The sequence below is a fragment of the Cervus elaphus genome, chromosome 7, assembly GCF_910594005.1.
Source record: "Cervus elaphus chromosome 7, mCerEla1.1, whole genome shotgun sequence".
In the NCBI taxonomy this organism is placed as follows: Eukaryota; Metazoa; Chordata; class Mammalia; order Artiodactyla; family Cervidae; genus Cervus; species Cervus elaphus.
Window position 1 is genome coordinate 22,722,112 of NC_057821.1, and position 21,436 is coordinate 22,743,547.

A 21,436-nucleotide genomic window follows, 5' to 3' on the forward strand; every position below is an offset into this window, starting at 1 on the left:
AATCTCAACTTCCACAAGAGATATGCTGAGATTGTAAAATGAATCTGTTGAAATTTAAGAAATTACAAAATCAGATCCTGCACCTGACACCTAAACCCTGTGACTACAAGATATAATAAGAGATTTTGTTTTTTAGTGTCATCATAGAAACCCTCTGACTTGGTTGATACTGCTTGATTCCACCATTTTCTCTCTAGCAGAGTGTGGAGATGCTGAAGCTGAAGCTCCAATACTTTGGCCACCTGATGCAAAGAACTGACTCCTTGGAAAAGCCCCTGATGCTGGGAAAGATTGAAGGCAGGAGAAGGGGATGAATGAAGATGAGATGGTTGAATGGCATCACCAACTCAATGGACATGAGTTTGAGCAAGCTCTGAGAGTTGGTGATGGACAGAGAAGCCTGGAGTGCAACAATCCATGGGGTCGTGAAGAATCAGACACGACTGAGAGAGGAATTGAACTGATAGTGTGCGGAAACCATGCCATAGTCCTTGTGTAATTTATGCTCATCATAATATGCTATGGCAACCATCACTTGGTCTATTTTAATAATTGATGTCATGGAATAATAGGTCATTTTCTAATGATAACCTGCTCCTCACTGCCTTCAAATCCAACTCGGTCAAATAATAAATTCCTAATTACCAATCTTGAGGTCTGTTGCTTGCAGTGTGCTCTGGTACCAGATGCTGTGTTGGTTCACTCAAACAGAAAACACCCTGGGTATTTTAAATAGTGAACGCGTGCTCAGTCACTTCAGCTGTGTCTGACTCTGCAACTCTATGGACTGCAGCCCGACAGGCTCCTCTGTCCCCAGGGTTCTGCAGGCAAGAATGCTGGAGAGGGTTGCCATGCCCTTCTCCAGATCTTCCTAGCCCAGGGATCGAACCTGGTTCTTCTGCGACGCCTGCATTGCAGGCAGATTCTTTTACCACTGAGCCAAGGGCAAAGCCCATTTTAAATAGCAAGAAGTTTAATATAGGGAACCAAGTGTTCACAAAATTGTTGCGAGGATTAGAATAATGCTCTGTGGCACACGTTCAGAAATTATTTCCAGGAAAATCCTGCCACAATCAAGCAGCTTCTGGATTCAAGGTTGCACAATCTTGCTACAACAGAAGATCAAGAAGCTACTCCCACAATAGGCTATTCAGAGAATATTTATAGAGTGTCTATTAGGGAAAGACTCTTCTTTGGGGGTCACTGGTGAAAGGCCTTTGCTGAACCATGAAAGATGCTGGGATTCTTGACCTCCAGAGGAGAAGAATTCAATCCAGGGCCAGTAACAAGGCTTGATCGCTCAGAGCTTTTGTGTAATAAAGTTTTATTCTATAAAAGAGATAGAGAAAGCTTCTGACATAGATATCAGAAGGGGACAGAAAGAGTGCCCCTCTGCTAGCCTTTAGCAGTATGTTATATACCTATCAGTCAGTTCAGTCACTCAGTTGTGTCCGACTCTTTGTGACCCCATGGACTGCAGCACACCAGGCCTCCCTGTCCATCACCAACTCCCGGAGTTTACTCAAAGTCATGTCCATTGAGTCGGTGATGCCATCCAACCATTTTATCCTCTGATAAACCTATCAGCAAGCTGTTAATTAGAGAAAGGAGATGTCTCACAACTCAGAATGGCACCAGGCCCCTCACCCACAACATGCATTTTGAGATAACATTGAAACCAGGTGAGTCATCCTGGGCCATAAAACGACAGGATTCTTGAAGATAAGCAGGTTTCCAAGTAAATATACAGTTTCATTAACATAGATTAGAACAATGTATGCGTAAAACAAACAGGTTTGTTGAGCCCTTGTCTGTTCTGAGTCTTAAGCAGAACTTGAAGAAAGACAGTTCAGTTCAGTTCAGTTGCTCAGTCGTGTCCAACTGTTTGTGACCCCATAAATCGCAGCACGCCAGGCCTCCCTGTCCAAACTCATGTCCATCGAGTCGGTGATGCCATCCAGCTATCTCATTCTCGGTCGTCCCCTTCTCCTCCTGCCCCCAATCCCTCCCAGCATCAGGGTCTTTTCCAATGAGTCAACTCTGCGCATGAGGTGGCCAAAGTACTGGAGTTTCAGCTTCAGCGTCAGTCCTTCCAATGAACACCCAGGACTGATCTCCTTTAGGATGGATGGGCTGGATCTCCTTGCAGTCCAAGGGACTCTGAAGAGTCTTCTCCAACACCACAGTTGAAAAGCATCAATTTTTCGGCGCTCAGCTTTCTTCACAGCCCAACTCTCACATCCATACATGACCACTGGAAGGTCTAGGGTAAACACATGGTGCATTAACATAGCTTAAGACAAACATTTCCATAAGAAAAATGCATTGGTTAGCTTAAGGTTTGAGAAAAGTTAAGTTCAGGTAGAGCTAGGTGTCATCATAGCAATGAATTTTAAAAGAAACCTCTTTCTTAATTTGTAGAGAGTAGGGGGAAAAAATCTAACACTTGTTTGTTTCCTCCTGCCGCTTAAGAGAGAGAGAGAAAACTGAGAGAATAGTGTTGAAACAAGCATACTATCTAGGGTGAAACAGATCACCAGCCCAGGTTGGATGCATGAGACAAGTGTTCAGGGCTGGTGCACTGGGAAGACCCAGAGGGATGGGATGCAGAGGGAGGCGGGAGTGGGGATCGGGATGGGGAACACATGTAAATCCATGGCTGATTCATGTCAATGTATGGCAAAAACCACTACAATATTGTAAAGTCATTAGCCTCTAACTAATAAAAACAAATGAAAAAAAAATAATAAAATAAATTGAGAAAGGGAAAGCAAAAAAGAGAGAGAGAGAGAGAGAGAGAAAATGTCTGACACTTCCAGCCTATTTCCTCCGTTTAGAGACCCCTGGGCCTTCCTTCCTGTTACCCTCTCACTGGGTAGACAGAAGGAAGAAAAAGATTATAATGTGATAGAAACCAAAAAAATACAGGAGTATTTCTTTTGTTATTGAAGTATAGTTGATTTACAATGTTGTGTTCATTTCTGGTGTACAACAAAGTGATTTACTTATGTGTGTGTGTGTGTGTGTGTGTATACATATTTTTAATATTCTTTCCCATTATGGTTTATTATAGGATACCAAATATTGTTCCCTGTGCTATACAGTGAAGTTTTGTTTATCTATTATATATACAGTAGTTTGTATCTACTAATCCCAAACTCCTAAGTTATTCCCCCTCCACCTCCTTTCCCCTTTGGTAACCATACTTTTATTTTCTATGCCTGTAAATCTGTTTCTGTTTCATAAATAAGTTCATTTGCGTCATATTTTTGACACAAAAATGATTGCTGGGAAAGACTGAAAGCAGGAGGAGAAGGGGAGGACAGAGGATGAGATGGTTGGATGGCATCACTGACTCAATGCACGTGAGTTTGAGTAAACTCCGGGAATTGGTGATGGACAGGGAGGCCTGGCGTGCTGCAGTCCATGGAGTTGCAAAGAGTCAGACACGAATGAGCGATTGAATTGACTGAACTGAACTGTGTCATATTTTAGATTCCACAGATAAGTGATATGATACGGTATTTGTCTGACTCTACTTGGTATGATAATCTCTAGATCCCTCCATTTTGCTGCAAATGGCACTATTTCATTCTTTTTTATGGCTGAATAGTATTCCACTGTGTATTTATACCACATGTTCTTTATCCATTCATCTATCAATAGACATTTACATTGCTTCCACATCTTGGCTATTATAAATAATGCTGTTATGAACAGAGAGGTGCATGGATCTTTTTGAATTAGTCTTCTCCAGATATATGCCTGTTGTAGCCACGCGTTCCGGGAAACAAACTCACTCAGAAGGACAATGCAGATAGTGGAGTGCAGTTTATTACACCGGTGGGCCCAAGGCAGAGTCTCCTCTTAGCCAAGGACCCTGACCAGTTTTTCTGAAAACCTTACATACCCTAAGTGTACGTGCCCAAACCCACCTCCCCAAATTCCCTGAAACTAGTCTAAACAGAGGAAAAGAAAGATACAATCAAAGTTAACCCATGATTCATATGCTTTAAGCCTAGGTAGTTAACAGTAGACAATTATCAATAGGCCTGTGGTCATACCCCAATAAGCATAATAGAATTTATGAATCTATTTGGTTACACGGATAATTAGGGTGTTCGTTTAGGCAACAGAGAGTCTAGGTATGAGCCCTGGGGCTCTTCCATCCAGGGGGCCTGATTTTCCAGTTGGTATGTCGTTTCCATAGATACTGGGCATAGAGCTCAAAGTCCACAGGCCGGCCCAAGATCGAATCCTGCTTTCAAGATGGAGCCTATTCTGTCTGTTTCCTCCTTCATGCGCATGAGTGGGATTGCTGGATCATATGGCAACTCTAGTTTTAGTTTTCCAGGAACCTCCAACCTTCTTTCCATAGTGGCTACACCAAAATCACATTCCCATTAACAGTGCAGGGGTTTCCCTTTTCTCCACACTTTCTTGAATATAGTGGTATTAATTTAGGAAATAAAAGCATGAGAGAAGCACTGAACCCAAACTTTATAAAATGTTTGATTTTGTAAGGGAAAATTCTTATTCTGATCACCTGATTTGGGAATATTTATATCTCTTAAGTGAACATAATCACATCAATTTATTCACAATAGTATTTTTGTAGCTATTGCTAGCAAAAGTCTTAGACAAAATGGCAAATAGAAAAAAACAAAAATAGTAGAGATTTCTCATTTTGTTTTGCTTCTTCATAGACATTTGAAGCTATGAGGCTCTCTTTTTTCCCCACTGAGTAGAAAAGGAATATAAAACCAAATATTGTACTTTGGGACTCTAAAAGAAAAGCAAATAATTAATATAACTAAGTGATTCTGCTAAAAACAGAGGCATGGCAATTAGAAAAAAGTTTTAAAACTCACTATTTTCCCTATAAAAGTCAAACAATTTCATTTGGGATGATGTATCTTAAGAGAGGTTCTCCCACAAGCAGACCCTGAGACGAGAACTTGAGGGTAAGTAGTTTATTTGTAATGAGACCTTAGGAAGCCCCAGTACAGGCAAGGCAAAGTGAACCCAGGAAGGAAAGGCGGACAATAAAGGGCATGCCAATGAACCAGTTACTGCTCTTGCTGGCTGGGTGTCAATTCCGTCAGGGACCTCTGGGAGAAGCTATGAAATCACCTCATACTTATCCCACCTAAGGAAGCCAAGGTTTTTATCCTCCCGTCCCCATCATCATTGATGAAGGCTGCTTCTAGGGGCCTTGCTGCCCTGAACTCCCAGCCTAACAGACGGAGCACACAACCGTCCACCCCTGCTCCAAAGTATCACAGGTGCTTACATAAAGAGGCTGGGAACGTGTTCGGCCCCTGTGACTGTCTGTGTGTCTGTGTTAATTATCTCAAGAGCTATTTCAAGTACTTACACTTTTTTTTACAATAAACACTTTACCTCCAGCAAGACCTCCAAAAACTCTTAATTGACAAGTTACTTTAATGCCCTTAATTAAAGCTCTATTGGACCAGAAACGAATTAAATAGCTGTTGAGAGAAGATAATAAATAAATGGTTTATTTTATTTAATTATCCATGTTAATTCTTCATTCCCTAGGAAATGTGACTTGCTAGATTACCCCTTAATTTTTTTTTCCATACTGAGAACAATATGCTAGATTTAAATATCAGTCTTTCACCTCAGTTAAATGTATAGCTATTCAGTATCAAGAAATAACTGTGAGGGGAAAAAAAGAAGCTGTGTGAATTTAGATAGCTTATTAAACACAAATCAAATCAAAATTTACCTGGGATGTCTTTTTTCTTCTGCTTTTATCTCCTGCTGCATTTCTTATGTCTACTATTGCTCGTACTTTTAAATACCACTTAACAACAGTTCTAATGCCTTTCTTTAAGAAAAAACATCAACATTCTACAGCTAAAATGTCCCTCAGGACTCATCCAAAACTTTACCACTGAATTAATAATGACAAACCAATTTAAAAACTTTATTATTTCAGTTGCAACAACATTTTGGCCCTATATTTTTTTCTTTTGGCAAATAAGAAATCAACCATGCTCTCATCTTTGGATCTGAAAGGCCCTGAGCTTCTGTTTGACTTTTTTTTTTTAACCATTCCAACTGTGACAGGCAGAGTTGATGATGGCAGTAAACAAATATTGAACTTCTTTTCAAGTGTCTCCTTCCCAAAGGACTCTTTTTTTTTTTTAATGAAATTGAGCAATCTGGGAAGTTTGTCCTTTGAAGACTTCCTCCTTTGGAAAAGCGCACCAGTGAAATTCAGCAAGGAATTAAGTCTTCCCTTAAGGAAGGAAGTCATTCTACCGCCAGCAAAGCTAGAGATATCACTTTTGTGACTGAGCCACAGGAAAATTAAAATTGCCCTTACCAATCTGAAGATTATCAGGTGCAAGAAAAATACACTTTATCCATTTTTTAAAATAGGCATACAATCATATAGGTTAAAGATGATTTCTCGGGTCCAAGGAAAAATTTCATTTACATGGCACTCATCAAAAGGTGAGTTTTCAAAGTTAGTTAATCAGGAATCATACTTAATACAATAATTTTCTTAGCAGTGAAACATTATGGTATATTTGGCAGTACTATTAAGAGGATAATTTGGCGACCTCTTCACTGAAAATGGCTCCTCTTGAAAACCTCATAAGATTTTTTTGCATATTCAAATTTCATTTATATGCAAAGAATTACTCTAGAGAAATATATCACTAACTTTTCAGTGCTGGAGTCAATAAAATCTAGCTATGACAGGCAGAGTTTAAGGAGGAAAGGTAAAATACAGTAGAAGTCCATTTTGTTAGAACCACTGTTTACCTATCTAGAATCCATTCTCCCCTTCATTCTGACGAATGCTGTACAGGCAATTTGCCAACTAAAATCAATATTTTTCAGCCTGCCTTGCAGCAGTGATGGTGACACATTTCTGGACAATAATATATAAGCCATACTCTGCCAGAGGCTTCTAGAAATGCCTTGTATTACTGAGATAAGCACTTTTTGTTCCTTCCTTTTTATGCTTGTAACGTGGTCTGGACCTGAAGCAGCTATCCCAGATGGAGCTAATAGTAAAGAATCTGCCTGCCAATGCAGGATACGCAAGAGACAGAAAATTTGACCCCTGGGTTGGGAAGATCCCCTCGGAGTAGAAAATGGCAACCCATTCCAGTGTTCTTGCCTAGAAAATTCCATTGACAAAGGGGCCTGGCTGGCTACAGTCCATGGGGTCGCAAAGAGTCGGACATGACTGAGCATGTGCTCTCACATACACGTCATGGAATCAAAAGTACAAGGGCCACACACCCAAGATGATGGGGCATAAAAATACAGGATGACTGAGACATGCATGAGTGATCTCAAGGGACTGCTACCTCAGACCTCAGTAACCACTAGCCTCAACACTTCTTACATCATACAAAAAACTCATTCCTTTTTGGCTAAGCCACTAGCATCTGGTCCCATGACTTCATGGCAAAAAAGAAGGGGGAAAAGTAGAATCAGTGACAGATTTTACTTTCTTGGGTTCCAAAATCACTGCAGACAGTGACCGCAGCCATGAAATTAAAGGATGCTTGTTCCTGGGAAGGAAAGTTATGACAAATCTAGAAAGCATATTAAAAAGCAGAGACATCACTTTGCTGACAAAGGTCCGTATAGTCAAAGCTATGACTTTTCCAGTAGTCACGTGCAGATGTGAGAGTTGGACCATAAAGAAGGCTCAGTGCCGAAAATTTGATGGTTTCGAACTGTGGTACTCAAGAAGCTTCTTGAGAGTCCCTCAGACAGCAAGGAGATCAAACCAGTCAATCCTAAAGGAAATCAACCCTGAATATTCACTGGAAGGACTGATGCTGAAGCTCCAATATTCTGGCCACCTGATTCAAAGATCCAATTAACTGGAAAAGACCCTGATGATGGGAAAGAGTGAAGGCAAGATAAGGATAGGGCAGCAGAGAATGAGATGATTAGATAGCATGACCAACTCAGTGGACATAAGTTTGAAAAACTCCAGGAGATAGTGAAGGACAGGGAAGCCTTAAGTGCTGTAGCCCATGGGGTCTCAAAGAGTCAGAGACGACTGAGTAACTGAACAACAACAAAAACGTTAGTCAGGTTTCTGTTACATCATGCCAGATGCAATCCCTAGTGCACAGTCATATTTAATGTAACTACCAAAAAGAATTGCAGCAAACTACTTGAATGAGGACAGCTATTTATTCGAACATTTATCATGGGTCTTAAGTGATACTGGTAGAAGAAAACTTTACACCTGAGAAAATCATGAGCTTCTGAAATGGTATTCTCCTCTGATTTCTGTACAGAATGTGAGAAAATCTAATATGCAATAAATAAAGTAGGATAAGTGAATGTAAAATTTAAAATGTCACTCAGCCAGGGCCTAAGACACATTTGCTACAGAGTCAAAGAAGAGGCTTCCTGATGAAGCATCTTAAATGATCTTGGCTTACCTTCCTCCCCTTCTTTTTCATAAAATGACTCTTCAGTTAATTATATTACTCCTTCTCAACAAACACAGGACAACCATCTGTATCTCAGAAGCTCTGAAAGTTAGGACAGACTTTCTGTCCTAACATTAATAATATATAATATATTATATATAATAATAATAAAATGTTCTGTCCTAACATTAATAATACACGTGCTTCTTGAAAGTTCTAGGAATGGTCATAGTTGATGACAGCTCTAGAGAAAGTAGCTCAACTTTCCAAATAGTCAGATGGATCTGTTATGAGCTCTATTTCTCAGCTGGATTGGAATTGGCAAATCTTAACTGCGTTTGCAAACAACCTCCTTTAAGTCTTTTTTAAAACTTCCCTAATTCTGTCAGTTCTGCAAAGTCGATGCTTAGAAACTGTTTCACTTCATAAACAAAAACCTAACCATTTATAGGTAGACACATCTCTTTTGAACCATTAAGTCAGTCTTACCCAAATGCAGAGTTGTACATATTCATATAATCAATTAAAATATCGAATGAACTTAGGAACTATTTGAGTCATTTTATCTGTAGGTTCTTTGCTTTGATAATTCTAAAGAAAGAAACAGCACAGTTTAAATGGAGGTCTCAGCCAACTATACAGGGATTTCTGTATTCAGAGACCTTCAAAGTTTTCTTAAATTGAGGTAAAGGGTAAGGCTTTACCACTACATTTTCTATTATTGATAATTATTAATAGTAATTGGAAGTGGGTTGCCCCTGAAGAGGAAAACTATTCTTAAATGAGTCATTTGTCATCAACTATGATAATTCTGGTGTTTTCCTGGTGGCTCAGAAGGTAAAGAATCTGCCTGCAATGCAGGAGACCCAGGTGCATTCCCTGGGTCAGGAAGATCCCCTGGAGGAGAGCATGGCAACCCACTCCAGTATTCTTGCCTGGAGAATCCCACGGACAGAGGAGCCTAGAGTCACAAAGAGCTGGAGACGACTAAAGGGACTTAGCATTCACGCACCCATGGTAATTCTGAGGAACAGCAGCAGCCGACACTCGCCTTAATCAGGGGCATGAGTATATCAACTTGGAGGGTCTGGACAATGCACCTCTGAGACCTTCTCATCAATTGAAGACTTCTGGGAAACTCTTATATGAGATATGGTTCTCATCACACTCGGTGCCCATACTATAAACCCCACACCCAGACACACACTCTTGTCAATTTTACAACTTATTCTTTCCAAGACCATTTGACCAACCTATTAGTTTCTGCCCTTGAATCACTGTAGATTCGTACCTCAAGCTCTCTTCCAACCTGAAGTAAATAAGCAAAGGCACAACCCAAAACACTATCCATTTAAAGGACTTCTCTTACTATTTTCAGAACCAACCCTGCTAACCAACTGTGCGGATAACATGTAAAAACTAGTCCTTACTTTTCCACAGCTACAGGTGAAGGGAAAAACAAAGACCTAGACACCAAGGTGCACAGATCTAGTCACTTCTTTCTCCAGCTCACTCTGAATGGGAATAAGAGAGAATTTCTTAAAAGTAGACACATGCAGTGGGAAGCTGACGTGTCCAAAATATATGTATGTAAATGATATTTGTGACTAAATAATGCACCAGAAGATATGAAAATAATTTTCTTTTCAAGAATCTATTACTTAATATTCTGTGTAAAAAAAAAAACAAACTTTTTTGCATAGACCATGAAAAAGAAAATTTCAGCCTTGTTTCTGAATACAAGCCAGTGAAGTCGGTTAGATTTTATAAAACTGTAGAGCTGAAATTTTTCTTCACTGTGTTCTAAGTGCTACAGTGCTGAAGAGGATAAGGGGAAGGAGGATGAAGAACAACCTGGTCCAGTATTTCATCCTTTTTAGCAAAGGTCCAACCACACAGCAGAGATTAAAAGTAACATTTAGAACTCTGGGAATCAAACTTCACCAGTACAATGCCACAACGATCTGCTATAACCAAGCCCTGCTAGCAATTACCTTTGTCGAGAGATCACTGAATTCCCCCTGGGAAACCTTGAAAGAGGAAACCGTGAAGCAGAGGATGAGAGTTATCCACAAGATAGCATTTAAATGCCAAAGAAAGGGCATTTAAAAACTGTGGCTCTGGGAGCTTCCCTGGTGGCTCAGTGGTAAAGAATCCACCTGCCAATACCAGAAACACGGGCTGGATCCCTGACCCAGGAAGATCCCACATGTTGCGGAGCAACCAGACCCATACATCACCACTACTGAGCCTGTGCTCTAGATCCCAGGAGCTGCAACTACTGAAGCCCGCACTCCCTAGAGCCCACGCCCCGCAACAAGAGAAGCCACAGCAATGAGAAGCCTGCACACCACAGCCGGAGAGCAGCCCCTGTTTTTCACAACTAGAGAAAAGCCCACACAGCAATGAAGACCCAGCATAGCCAAAAATAAATAAATAAATAAACAATTTTTTAATTAAAAAAAAAAAACAAACTGTGGCACTGGAAAGCAAGTCCATTGCTGAGGAGGAAAGCAAGTTCCCAAAATGCAGTATTTAATGTGAACCCATTTATTTACAAATATATAGTACCTAGGAATAGGTATAATATATCGATATAAATATAACACACAGAAGAAAAGTCTGAAAATAAATACAAAATAATGCTTTGAGAAGAGCATGATTCTCTTTTCCCTCTTTCTGATTATCTTATTTTCTAAGATTTATGATATATAGATAGAACTTTTGAAATTTTCAAAGTTATGTTTAAACAGTTGTGGATAGGCTGATGAACTAGCCCGTGGACACAAAGCCTTGCACCGTGGACAGCTCTAGTAACACACAGCATTAAACCAATCAACGCTTATCATCTCTTCCCCTCAGTAAACTCTGAGCAACTTGAGGTCAGAGAGAGGGGTCAGATACTTCTGGGTACCCAATTCTAAATGAAGAGGTATATGTCTTTAATCACATGGAAGTAGTAATCAAGCTTAACTCTTATAACAACTCCGTAATTGTCACTCTGCCCGATTCTACAGATAAGAAATTGCGCTTAAAGATATTAGGTAGCACAGTCCACGTTCTTCAGTTAAAAACACAAGATTCAGGTGCACATCTGTTTGATCCCGAACTCATCTTGGTGTTAAAATTTCAAATCTATTAAACGGAAGAGATAAAGGGAAAGGTATAAGCCATGTAGACCTGGAAGTTTAAAGTTACTAATGTAAAACAAATCAAAAGAAGATAATATAAAATACACAATAATCAAGGGTTGAAAATATGTACAGAAAATATGCATCTTATGAGCAAGAATGTTCTCTCTGGCTGATATATCCAGGTGGGAACTGAATTATTACCACTAAAGAAAGCTGTCACAGAGATTGCTGTCCTAAGGGCAGATACTTTTAGGTAATATCCAGGCTTATTCATCTTGGTTCCCCTGTATTTTATTAAGGTTAGTATCTCAATTTTTTAATGAAGGTCCCAGGTGATTTTTTAGGGACAGAAACCTGTTTCTTTCATCTTACATCCTCTTTCATTTGGCAGCAATGCACCCCAGTGGTGCATGAAAGAAATAGCAATCAGAGGAGATTCACAATGATTCTAATGGATCACAAGAGACAGGCCCTTTGTTTCAATGCATTAGCAAAAATCATGGATGTAAAGCAGTCCCCCAGGTTTTCTGGAGTTTCTTAATAATTCAAAGTTATTCCATTAGTGTTATCTCTGGGGCATTATGCCTGACTTTTATGATAGCTTTAATCAAAGAAGATACACCCATACGTAAATGCTGGGATATACTCAGAAAGTAGGTCAGGCTAAGGTTATGCAAAAGCGTAGATGAAGTGGTTGATTTTCTCTTTGGGACTTAGAATAAATTTTATAATACCAGTTACCATATTACTCAAGAATGTGGCTATGAATTAAAGAGCTCTAACAATATTGCCATTCACAGCTTCCTACTATCTAAGCAGAAAGTCCTAAATATGCCCTGACATTTTTTTTTTTTTTTTTGTCTTTAACCAACATGTCTTGGCTGACTATAGAACCTGATTTTCATTGGAAGTTGGCTCTTCTTTTCTGGATGAGGGATTGTGAAAGATGTTGTATTATGCCCATTTTACAGATGAGAAAACCAAGACAAGGAGATTTCATAATTTATGCAAGGGTATACAAAGAATGTTCAAACTACCACATAACTGCACTCATCTCACATGCTAGCAAAGTAATGCTCAAAATTCTCAAAGCCAGGCTTCAACAGTACGTGAACTGTGAACTTCCAGATGTTCAAACTAGATTTAGAAAGACAGAGGAATTGAAGATCAAATTGCCAACATCCTTTGGATCATCAAAAAAGTGAGAGTTCCAGAAAAACATCTACTTCTACTTTATTGACTATGCCAAAACCTTTGACTGTGTGGATCACAACAAATTGTTGAAAATTCTTAAAGAGACAGGAATACCAGACCACCTTACCTGCCTCCTAAGAAATCTGTATGCAGGTCAAGAAGCAAAAGTTAGAACTGGACATAGAACAACAGACCAGTTCCAAATTGGGAAAGGAGTATGTCAAGGCTATATATCATCACCCTGCTTATTTAACTTATTTGCAGAGTACCTCATGCGAAATGCCAGGCTGGAGGAAGCACAAGCTGGAATCAAGATTGCCAGGAGAAATATCAATAACCTCAGATATGCAGATGACACCACCTTTATGGCACAAACCAAGAAGAACTAAAGAACTTCTTAATGAAAGTGAAAGAGGAGAGTGAAAAAATTGGCTTAAAACTCAACATTCAAAAAACGTAGACCATGGCATCCAGTCCCATCACTTCATGGCAAATAGATGGAGAAACAACGGAAACAGTGAGAGACTTCATTTTGGGGGCTCCAAAATCACTGCAGATGGTAACTGCAGCCAGGAAATTAAAAGACACTTGCTCCTTGGAAGAAAAGCTATGACCAACCTAGATAGCATATAAAATGCAGAGACATTACTTTGCCAACAAAGGTCCATCTAGTCAAAGATGCAGTTTTTCCAGTAGTCATGTATGGATGTGAGAGCTGGAACATAAAGAAAGCTGAGCGTCAAAGAATCTATGCTTTTGCACTGTGGTGTTGTGGAAGACTCTTGAGAGTCCCTTGGACCGCAAGGAGATCAAGCCAGTCAATTCTAAAGGAAATCAGTTCTGAATATTCACTGGAAGGAGTGATGCTGAAGCTGAAACTCCAATACTTTGGCCACCTAATTCGAAGAACTGACTCATTGGAAAAGAACCTGATTGGAAAAGACCCTCATTGGAAAAACTGAAGGCAAGAGGAAGAGATTACAGAGGATGAGACGATAGGATGGCACCACCGACTGAATGGACATGAGTCTGAGCAAGCTCCCAGAATTGGTGATGAACAGGGAAGCCTGGTGTGCTGCAGTCCATGGGGTAGCAAAGAGTCGGACATGACTGAGCAACTGAACTGAACTGAACGGATACATTAGCATCCTAGGATTCTAAACGAGGAAGCCTGGCTTCAAGTTTGTATTTTTTTTTAATTTATGACTCTTCATTTTATTTTTTGGTCACACTGTGCACCATGTAGAATCCTAGTTCCCCAACCAGGTATTGAAACCATGCCCCCTGCAGTGGAAGCTTGGAGTCTAACTATTGGACTGCCAGGGAAGCCCCTGCCTTGACCTTAAAATAAGTCATAAATTATGAAGGTTGGGATGAAAAGTGAGAGAATCAAGGTTATTCATTCCCTGAATGTTTTTCAAGTACAGGGTAAAGAAAACTGTGCCATTCAAAGAATGGAACTTGATATTTTTTCCTACATCATGAATTGCATGGACAGTGACATTAGAAGTACCACCTATAGTATTTAACAAATGTGAATGGCTTGATGTCAGGACAGACATTCCAGAGTAAAACAAATATCTTGGATTCTTATGATATGTGTCTACACAAAAGAGTACACCTTTTCACTTCTTTTATTTTTTACCAAATCTCTCATTTCTTATCTATATCTTCAAAGCCTTTAATCCTTACAAGCAGCACAAAATAAACGTGTCTGGTAGAGCTTGATATTTATCAAGTTCTATACCTGGGTCAGGAAGATCCCCTGGAGGAAGAAATGGCATCCCACTCCAGCAGTCTTGCCTGGAGAATCCCAAGGACAGAGGAACCTGGCAGGCTACAGTCCATAGGGTTATAAAGAGTCAGATATGACTGAGCTTCTAAGCAAACACACAAGATCAAAAAGGTCTACCAGAATGAGACAAAGAGAGGTGATTTCTCCTAAGAAATCTTTTTTTGTGAGACAGTAATAAAGCACGAACTAAACTGATATTCCAAGCACTCTGCTGGGCTCAGGGTATCAAAGATAATAAATAGCTTCTTCTCAGAGGAACCTATTGTCTATGGAGAATACAGACCATAACAAACAAATATAAAATTTTGAGATAGGTATGCTGATGGAGATATGCACATGTATTTTATGTTCAGTAGGAGGTGACTGCTAATTCAGGATACTGGGGTGCTGGAAGGGCTTCCTGAATATCTACTGAAGCTGAGATCAAGTTCTATAGGTTTTAACAAAGCAAAGGGGTGGGTGTAGAGAGAAGGAGAGGAGGGAAATACATGCTGGAGAGACGGGGTTATATGAATGAAAACAAAACAGTGAGAAAATGCAGTGGTGAACTATGAAAAACTTTAAACAACTTTAAACAATAAATTACAGAGCAGAGAAAGAAGAGATATGAAGAGGATACAGTCAGGCAGTGGGTAGACGACAGATGAGAATATTGGTACATGAATGAGTTAATCCTTTGGGAGTTGTTGTTATTCAGTCACTCAGTCGTGTCTGACTCTTTGAGACCCCAGGGACTGCAGCACACCAGGCCTCCCTGTCCATCACATCTTCCAGAGCTTGCTCAAACTCATGTCCATTGAGTCAGTGACGCCACTCAACAATCTCATCTTCTGTAGTCCCCTTCTCCTCTTGCCTTCAACCTTTCCCAGCATTAGGGTCTTTTCTAAAGAATCAGCTCTTTGTATCAGGTGGCCAAAGTACTGGAGCTTCAGCTTTAGCATCAGTCCTTCCAAAGAATATTCAGGATTGATTTCCTTTAGGACTGACTGGTTTGATCTCCTTGCAGTTCAAGGGACTCTCAAGGATCTTCTCCAAGACCACAATTCAAAAGCATCAATTTTTCAGTGCTCAGCCTTCTTTATAGTCCAACTCTCACATCCATACATGCCTACTGGAAAAACCTTAGCTTTGACTATACAGACCTTTGTTGGCAAAGTAATGTCTCCACTTTTTAATACGCTGTTTAGGTTTGTCACAGTTTTTCTTCCAAGGAGCAAGCAAATTTTATTTTCAAATCCTTGGGGCGTTACTGAAAGGTTTAAAGCAATCAAGTGGTATTGTGCATGCTAAGTCACTTCAGTTGTGTCTGAGTCTATGCAACCCTAAGGACTACAGCCCGCCAGGCTCCTCTGTCCATGGGATTCTCAAGGCAAGAATACTGGAATGGGATGCCATGCCCTCCTCCAGGGGATCTTCCCCACCCAGGGATCGAACCTGTGTCTCTGATATCTACCTGTCTTGGCAGACAGGTTCTTCATCACTAGCACCACCTGAGAAGCCCAAGTGGTATTACCAAACCTGAATTTCTTTTATTTACTTATTTATTTATATTGAAATACAGTTCATGTACAATATCATGTTAGTATCAGGTGTAATAATTATGACTTGACATTTGCTCTCATTCTCTAGCTCTTTTAAGAAATAATGATTACCTTCCTAGCACTTTTTCATCCTTCCAGATATCTCACACTTTCATTCAGCTACAAGATACAGAAAGCTCCAAAGACACCACAGTGCACACACAGAATACAGATAAATTGAAATCATATATGATGAAATGATGAAATGCACCATTTCTGTATTCAAATATTCTTTCCACAGATGTCCCAGTCTCTTACTGCTCAGCCTAGACTCTGGTGCTGTGAATACTGACTGCTACGTTCTTCTTAGGAAGATAATCCAATTAAATCTTACTTCACAATGGCACCTGCTTCATCCTTGGGGGTGATATCACACAGGCTGAAGATCATTAGATTTTGGATTCTTCACTAGTAAGAAGTCTCATAATAAGAAACGTTCACATATATTTTTCCTACCCCAAAATCATACCTTAAGGGGGTACTGTGTAGACTCACTTGAGATCTTTTGTGTGTGTGTTCCCCACACTGTCTTAAATAAACTACTCATTCAATCCTCACAACATCTCTGTGATACGTTTTTATTATATTTTTCACAAAAAGTAAACCAAAGAAAGTTGCCAAATTTATCCAAGGATCTGTAACTAGTTAGTGATGAAGGAAGACCCAGGGAGTCCAGAACCAGCTAATGAAAGGCAGAACCCAACATAAAACTCAAGTTCCTGACTTGCAAACGAGTGTCACCACCAGTGGGCAGCAACAGCAGGCTCAGATAAATATCCAATCCCTTGACAGACTTACAAATTTAACATCTCCAACGAGCACTCCTGACATTGATTGAAAGTGACATCTCAACCCTGAGGGGGCACTGTCTTTCCTCTCTGGAGACCGAATGCTCTGAAGTATGGAAACGATCAACCACGGAGTGTATCTGGAGAACTCCTATGCTTACGCCCCAGACTGCACTACCCCCGGCTCCCTCAGGGAGAAATACCCAGGCCCACCTGCTAACAAACATGCATTCTTTCCCTTTTCAGGGTTTTCATTCTGAAAATATTTTCAGTCACCTCAGGAATGCTTACATATGTAACCTAGAGAACACTTTCGCTCCAGTAACCTTGGCTGTAGCACATGGTAACTTGTATGTGTATTTTTTTCTCACAGAATCAGAGCAGCAGTCCCTCTGCACCATACCTGATATTCAGGCTTCCTGCGTTCTTACTGAATCAGTTTCACCATTCTTTTTCTTCCCCCATGGGTGAGGGGAGATGACATGCAAAGCACATACAGGTGTTAAGAGTGTTCTAGCATTGTCTCACCAGTTTCCACAGCCTGGTACATAGTACGGTTTCATACATATCAACTGAATGAAGTTTTAAAATTAATAAATGCATATGAGAATAAAGGAAATTTTCTCCTTTCTAAAATTTACCTTTACTTTGTTCAAGGTATATGTCACCATGTGGTTATATGAAAGTTATTTATCATATGTGTTATTTTGTAACTAGACTTTATACCCTAAAAAGGAAAAATTCTACATTTTTTTTGTGTACCCTCACACACACACACACCAAGAAATCCTATGCAGCTGATGTCAAACAATGTCTCTTAAATAAATGAGGAGGGAAAAGGGAAACTGTCTCAAGTTAAGTGGAGAAAAGCTAACTAAGGTTTCACATGTTTCCTTTCCCGGGAATATTTGAACTGAAAAGAGTATCACTGAAGAGTTATGCCTGATAAGCTAATGTGGATTCACAGAGTTCACAAACCACTTTTATCTTTTTTCAAATTCCATTCCATAAACAGGCTCCTCCTATTGGCCTGAACATAAATGGCTCTCTTTGTAAAAGAAAAGAAAAAAAAAAAAAAACACTGCAAATGACCTTAGGAGATTTTTGTCAGTCTCCTGCTTCCCTATTCTTCATGTCAAAATGTGATGGTACCCATAAACGCCAGCATTTGTCCTCTGAGGGTGCTTTGATCAACATCCCCCAGCTCTCACTACCAGCTTCCTGGACCAATTCAAGATGCCCCTGTTCCATCTTAGTAATGGAATCCTCATTCAATGCTCTTCCAGCAAGAATCAGACACATTTCCTCTGTTAAATAAACATATATTCAATCATTTTAAATTTCCAAGAAAAACAAACGCAGGGTTTGATTTAAAATATGAGACACGATTATCCTACATTCCTCTGTAATCAGAGAATGAGCTCATTCACTCTGAACAGCACACCAGGAGTCAGGCTGGATGTTACATAGCATCATCCTGTCACCAAAAGATGAATGTGTCCAATTATCAGTGGCGCCTTGCCCTCGGTAGAGTATAAACTAAAAGGTAACAGACGAGAGCTCCTTAGCTCCAGGGCCAGGGTTTTGTGACCCAAAACTCAAAAGCGAATTCTGCTCAGCACAATATAAGATGTCCAGCTTTCTTGCTACTGCTCCGGGAAGGCTTCACTGTGTTAAATCACGGCACTTAAGGCAATCCATTCACAAGTATGCACTGACACCTCGATTTCTGATTTCCCCTTGTGCTGGAAGAGCTTAGGTTTGTACCTCCCTCTGACTTGCCTTCCAAATCCCTCACTGGAGATAGCGAGGGTCTCCACACTCCCTTCACCACTCCACGTGGGTATGTGGATCGAGAGCGGAAAGATACTATAAAGGGGAAGAATTAATACAGAAGCATGGAAACTCATTGGGGATAAAAGGGCGACCTCTGACTTTCCTGAGATGGATTGTAACTATCCTCACCCAGCAGCAGGCAATGGCTTTGAAAATAAAAGTAGAAAGAGAAGCTCTTTAGCACTAGAAATATATTCATGCCACCAAAAGTAGCCCTCAGTGCTACCATTGGCATCCCATAATTTAGTCTGTAAACCTTCTTCGTGCCTACATCGTTAGCCCAGAGGCACAGAAGAGGCTGCACGTCAAAGAGAAAATGCAAGACAGGGTGTGATTCAGTTCACCTTATGAAATCAAAAGTCTTTGCCCTTTCAGAGTATAATTCCGTATACACTTATAAATGTGAATACACAACACAAAATAATGACTTCCAAAATGTGGTTGTTTTATGGAATGTTAAAATGAACATTTGTCATTTTGGAGATATCTAATATGCAAATTTTTTCTCTGTTTGAGGGGGATCTCAAAGTAGAGGTGGGATTCCATCTCTCATTATCTGAAAAAAAGGAAAAAACTGTCCTTCCCAGCCCTCTGAAAGTTGGGCATGGGTGTCAGACATAACCTTAGGCAGTACAAGTACCAATTGAATTTTTGAACTTTGAGAAATTAATACAAAAAACTTCAGAAGAAATTAAGACCTCAATAAGACACTGGAAAACAGAATCTACAATATATGAAAAGAATTGTACACCATGACCAACTAGCCTAACATCTGAAAATCAATCAGTGTAATACACCATATCAGTACAATAAAGGACAAAAGCCACATGGTCATCCCAACAGTTGCATAATAGATGCATTTCACAAAATCCAGTACCACCTCATAAAAACAACAACAACAACTCTACAAACTAGGAATGGAAGGAAACTGTATCAAGCTGATAAATGGCATCATGGAAAAACTGACTTAACAGTGAAAGACTGAATACTTTTCCCCTAAGGATCAGGAATAAGATGATGTGCACTCTGGTCACTTCTATTCAACATCATACTGAGATTGTAGTCATGGTAAGTAGGCATGAAAAATTAAATGAAGGGGAACTAGATTGGAAAAAAAACAAGCAAAACTGTCCCATTTTCAAATAACATGATATTGCATATGTCGTTCAGTGGTTAAGCAGGGTCTAACTCTTTGCAACCCCATGGACTGCAGCCCTCTGGGCTCCTCTGTCCTCCACTATCTCGCGGAGTTTGCTCAAACTCATGCCCATTGAGTTGGTGATGCCATCCAACCATCTCATCCTCTGCCGCCCCTTCTCCTTTTCTCTTCTATCTTTCCCAGCATCGGGTCTTTTCCAGTGAGTCAGCTCTTCCCATCATGTGGCCAAAGTATTGGAGCTTCAGCTTCAGCATCAGTCCTTTCAGTGAATACTCAGGGCTGACTTCCTTTAGAACTGACTGGTTTGATCTCCATGCAGTCCAAGGGACTCTCCAGCACCACAATTTGAAAGCATCAATTCTTCAGCACTCAGCTTTCTTTATAGTTCAACTCTCACATCCACATATAACTTTGAACAACCACAGCTTTGTCTATGCAGATCTTCATCAGCAAAGCGATGTCTTTGTTTTTTAATGTATTGTCCAGGTTTGTCATAGCTTTCCTCCCAAGGAGCAAACATCTTTTAATCTCACGACTGTAGTCACCAATCCCAAAGATTTTGGAGCCCAAGAAAATAAAATCTGTCACTGCTTCTACTTTTTATCCTATTTGCCATGAAGTGATGGGACCAGATGCCATGATCTCAGTTTTTGGAATGCTGAGTTTTAAGCCAGCTTTTTCACTCTCCTCTTTCACTTTCATCAAAAGGCTCTTTAGTTCTTTTTCACTTTCTGCCATAAGGGTGGTGTCATCTGCATATCTGAGGTTATTGATATCCTGGAGGTCAGTCCAGTGACAACAGAACGAAGGATGCTCCTATGTGCAGGATGAAATTTTGGTTTTGACATAGCTTCAAATTTTGGTCCACTTTCTTAGTCTATTTCTTCCGCCCTCCCTTAAATTCAGTGATCTGTGGATCTCAGTAAATCCCATTTAGGCAGAATTGGTGTCTATTTTTCGGTAACCAAGAATCCTGACTGGTACCGGTATTATTGCTGCTTCGTTTTCCTCCTCTCCTAATGATTTTTGCTTAGGAAAGGAAAAGCCTTTATAATTCCTAAAATACATACATATTTTTAGCCATTTCTAAGTGCTATTGCTCTCCCAATGTTTAATTCATTTTCACAGTTTAACCATATAACCTAATAATAACCTCAGAAGGCACATATTATTAATCCTATTTTTATATGTGAGAAAAGTGTTAGTCACTCAGCCATGTCCGATTCTTTGCAACTTCGTGAACTGTAGCCCACCAGGCTCCTCTGTCCATGGAATTCTCCAGGCCAGAAAACTGGAGTGGGCAGCCTTTCCCTTCTCCACGGGATCTTCCTGACCCAGGGATCAAACCTGGGCCTCCTGCATTGCAGGCAGATTCTTTACCATCTGAGTTAAAAGAAGTTAAATGATTGTCTAAGAGAGGATAGACCTCAGATGGAAATCTAGATCTGCTGAGCATGGATCCTGAGCAAGTTCTACTATAATAAGCTGTTTCCTTGATTTCCTGTC

At 40.0% G+C, this 21,436-nt stretch overlaps 1 long non-coding RNA gene across 1 annotated transcript; it reads right to left on the reverse strand.

The window, feature by feature from the left end:
• Positions 1–2,138: 2,138 nt before the first annotated feature.
• Positions 2,139–20,368, reverse strand: LOC122697754. Its single transcript, XR_006342169.1, has 3 exons — positions 20,270–20,368; positions 9,736–9,741; positions 2,139–2,172 (listed from the first exon to the last, which is right to left on the reverse strand). It is a non-coding gene; the product is annotated as an uncharacterized LOC122697754 (long non-coding RNA).
• Between the last annotated feature and the right edge of the window lie 1,068 nt (positions 20,369–21,436).